The sequence below is a fragment of the Chrysochloris asiatica genome, unplaced genomic scaffold, assembly GCF_000296735.1.
Source record: "Chrysochloris asiatica unplaced genomic scaffold, ChrAsi1.0 scaffold00344, whole genome shotgun sequence".
Lineage (NCBI taxonomy): Eukaryota > Metazoa > Chordata > Mammalia > Afrosoricida > Chrysochloridae > Chrysochloris > Chrysochloris asiatica.
The window spans coordinates 874,220-879,150 of NW_006408862.1; positions in this window are offsets into that span (position 1 = coordinate 874,220).

Consider the following 4,931-nt stretch of genomic DNA (forward strand, 5'->3'; position numbering starts at 1 on the left):
GGTTTCCTAGGAGCAGCTGGTGAGCTTGAACCGCTGACCTTGCAGTTCAAATGGCTTTGCAGTCTGGTACATTTACCCATAGCACCACACCAGGACTCCGTATATGTATATATATAGGTACGTGTGTGTGTAATTTTTATTTGAACCTAATCTCAACACTTCTATGACATTCTATTTACAAGTCCATAAACCCATCCATATGCAAGAGGAGAAGATTACACAGGGATGTTTCCCATTCACGGATTTTTTCAGAAGTATACCTCCAGGCCTTTCTTCCTTGTCTGTCTTAGTCTGGAAGTTCTACTGAAACCTGTTCACAAGTGACCCTGCTGGTATTTGAAATACTGGTTCCAGCATCAATCACAGCAACATGCAAACCAACATAACATAACCACCTGACAGACGGATGGTGAAGAAGGGAGTGTACCCACACTAATTTGCAATTGACATTCAAGAAGAAGGTTGGCAAGATGGAGACAGTGCAGTCAGCTCTGAAATAATGGATTCAGAGATCAAGCAGGAAGGCCAGCTAGGCACTGAAGCTTCTCTGCCTGGGAACCAGCTCTATGGAAGCTCAGATCTGGCCTCCATTACCAGGAGTTGTGTTGACTTTCACTTGGCAGTTGCAATATAGACTTCTTGATCTCCCCAGGCTTACCAAACCTACACACTAGAGTTGTAAGAAAAACATCTTAACAATAATTTATGTATCTGTCTTTAGACAGCAGAGAAAGTTGGACCAGGGCTAGAGTGGAGCATGTATTCTAGAAAAACCATCCAGAAGAGATTCTTCTTTTAAACTATGCTCCCAGAACTCTTCAAGGGAAAAGAGAAGCCAGCTCTTTTCCTTCCATTATTTCTTTCCCCTGTTTCCACACAGAGAGAGGAGTCACAGATGTTAGTGTGCTATGGGCCAGCTCAGCTCTGAATCTAATCATGCTCAAAGCATTTTAGGAGGATAAAGTGGGATCAAATATAAAGGGAGAAATAAAATGGCAATAATGAAAGGCTAAGAGCCAAAAGCACCATTAAAATAAAAGCATGAAATAAAATACATTCAATAATTTTAAGGTCTTTTGGCTTTTGTCATTGGTAGTTTTTAAAAATTATGCCATGCAAACATTCAGAAAAATTACTTTTGCAGAACTCTGTTTCATTTGAGGCAGCTATGGAGAGCCAGTTCCTAATAATTATCGGGCAATCTCACCAAAATAAAGCTAATTCCATGGCAGAATATCAACTTAAACTCTCACAAAAACAAAATGTCTTTCCAAAGTTTCCGTGAGAATCTGGACTAGGCTTGTGTGCATGTATGTATTAGATTTAATACAAACCCACCAATTGCTCAGCAAGAGAAAGATTGGATGTGAAATATATATATATATGTGTGTGTGTGTGTGTGTGTGTGTGTGTGTATAATATATAATTGAAATAAGTGGCTTTTTTCTCAGAGTATTTTGTACAATGCTATATCTCCAAAGTAATCTAGTCATTTAAGTTTATAACATGATATTGGAACCAGGTTCAATATGGAGATATCCCCAGTGACCTGAGAGTTTTCCCTTTCTTTATATTACTAAATTTGGGTAACATCACTCGTTAAAATGTATTTCAGTAACAATGCCTATTGAAGACTTCTCTTCTAACTCCATGCAATTTCTGTCAGAGAGGAGAAATGCCTTGTGAGGTTTAAGTACTGTTGTGTAGTTGGTTTGGCTGAGCATACTGTTGTTGTTAGCTGCTGCAGAGGCAACTCCAATTCATGGCAACTTTCTGCATAATGAGCAAAATGCTGCCTGACCCTATCCCATCTTCCTGCTTGTTACTGTGTTTCAGCCATGGTTGTAACCATTGTGGAATTTTATCCTAGTGAGAGCTTCCCTTGTTTTTCTGACCCTCTACTAGACCAAACATCATACAACACTGACATTTTCAAAAGGAACTTAGATTTTGGAAAATGAAAAATGAAAAATAAGGTATGTTTTTCTCAGTTACGTAGACTTTACCATGTTTTGCTAATGTCTCAGGATCCCCTTAGCCTCCACTCAAGTCAACATTAAAATAATAATTAATTGTACAATTCAAACCAATCTGTGTTGGAAGAAATACAACCAGAATGCTCCTTAGAAGTCAAGATGACCAGACTTTGTCTCTCATACTTCAGACATATTAGCAGGAAGGACCAGTCCTTGGAGAAGGACATCATGTTTGGTAAAGTGGAGGGTCAGTGAAAAAGAGGGAGACCCCCAGTGAGATGGACTGGCACAGTAGAAGCAGCAATGGGTTCAATCATAGCAGCAATTGTGAGAATGGTGCCCAGCCCATCATGTCTCATTCTCTTGTGTCACTATGGGTTGGAAATGACTTGATGACACCTAACAACAACAATTCAAAATATACCCGTTGTGTAAAAGGCAGTGATTTAGGAACAATAAAAGGAAAAGGCTAATAGGAAGTCTTCCAGGAACACTTTATCTGATAGTGGGAACCAGGCCTATGTAATCATTAACTTTATTGGTGTATTCATACATATTCTGCCTACTGTTCCATGGGCTTTCTGTGAAATAACTCCTTTAATTCCTACAACATCCATATGAAGTGATTTCCATTATCATCCCCATTTTACGCGTGAGATAACCGACAAGTGCTAAACTTTGTCTCTCATACTTCGGACATATCGTCAGGAGGAACCAGTCACCAGAGGATATCATGTTTGGTAAGGTGGAGGGTCAGAGAAAAAGAGGAAGACCCTAGTGAGATGGATTGGCCAATTGTCAGCATCAATGGACTCAAGAGTGACAACAATAGTGAGGTTGGCCTCTCTATAATGTTGGCCAACAATAGTGAGTTGGACCCTCAATAATGCCCCTATACCTGCAAGAAAGACCAGTTGATGAGACTATTATTTTACATTTACTCAGTAATCTCTAATGCCAAAGAGGAAGTAATTGAAGATTTCCACCAACATTTGCTGTCTGAAATTTATCAGAGATGCATTTATTATTACTGATGATTGGTATGTGAAAATTGGAAAACAAGACAGACTGGAACTTGAAAAATACAGCTTTTGTGATAGCAACAGTGCCCAAGATCACATGATACAAATTTGTAAGAGCTATGACTAACTCATTGAAAATTCCTTTCCCAACAACATAATGATGCTTATACACATGGACTTTGCTGAATGGAGTACACATGAATTAAATTGAATATATCAATAATAAAATAAAAAGGATCAGTGTTGTAGGATAAGCACTGAACTGCTTACTGCAAAGTCAGCAGTCCAAACACATTGGCCACTCCACAAGAGAAAGATGAGGCTTTCTGCTACAGTAAAGACTTACAGCCTCTGAAGCCCTATATAGGTCACAATGAATCAGAATGAAATCCTAGTGTGGTGCTGTGGAATAATGTGCCAGACTGCAAAGTCATTTGAACAGCAAGATTGGCAGCTCAATCTCACCTGCCACTCCTCAGATACCCTGTACAGCACTGGCCTATATAAAACTAACTCAACAGCACTTAACAACAACAATGACAACAATGAGTCAGAATGGACTCAATGGCAGTGGGTAGATATCTGTAGAAAAAGATGAAGTAGACTCTCAATATCATCAGTTAAAAGGAGGCCAGGGTCCAACTTTGGAACAAACCACCAATTGGTGATATGCAAATTCATGTTGAACCAGAAGAAAATTAAAACAGGTCAACAAGAAACCAAGTATGACCTTGGATATATCCCACATGAATTTAGAGACCATCTCAAGAATAGATTTGACACATTAAACACTAGTGATTAGAATACAAGGTAACTTGAGGGATGACATTAAGAATATCGGATATGAAGAAAGCAAAAGGTCATTAAAAAGGCAGAAAAAGAAAAAAGTTAAAAATGGATGTCAGAAGAAACTCCAACATTTACTCTTGAATGTAGAGTAGCTAAAGTGAATGGAAGAAGTGATTAAAATAAAAGCGTTGAATAGAAGATCTCAAAGAATGTCTTGAGAAAACAAAATAAAGTATTATCATGAAATGTGCAAAGACTTGTAGTTAGAAAACCAAAAGGGAAAAACACATGCACAATTCTCAAGCTGAAAGAATTGAAGAAAACATTCAAGCCTTGAATTACAATATTGAATTATTTTATGGCCAAAATAATGGAAGACACAAAAACCATCAAAAGACAATGTTGTTCATCACCATAGAAGGCTTGTAAGTCCGTCTTCTGCCTATAACTGATTGGAATACCTAAAATGGGGCTACAGCGTACCCAGTGAAGGAGGCTCCCTGCAGAGCCTTTGCAATACATAAAACTATAGGTAGAAACCTGAACCACATCCAGATCTCCAGAGATGAGAAATCTCTACTTAAAAGGACGAGCAGACCAGCCTGGAGTGGCTAGAAGAATAGAAGATACTTCTTGAAAGAAAGATCTACAGGAAAAGTACAAAACAATAGAGGCAGATGGACTGTTACTACAAGAATAAACAAATCACTTCCTCAGGAAACATCAAGGCAAGGGTCGGGTCCCCTCAATGCAAACCCCCTTCCAAGACTAAGACTCAATGGAAATACACACACTGATTGGTGACCACACGCATCAACGATAGGGTGAAGTGGGGTAAAAGCAGAAATGAAACAGCAAGCTAAGCCCTACAATGTTCGGTGGGCTTCTGTGGATGCAGATGGGGACCTGGTTGGCCAGCAGTGTGAGGAGACCTGGGGACTCTTGGGCCCAGAGTCAGTGGTGTGGCCACGGAGAACTTGAGTGGAGAGTGGAGCTACCAGCTGATGGGAAGAGAGGGCATGTGCACAAGAACACCCACACTTGCAGATGGTACCCACATGACCTGGCCCAGATGAGATGACTGGATCATCAGAGCTCAACCAGGAGAAGAAAGAAGAGGAAAAAAAAGAGTGATCTGATACAA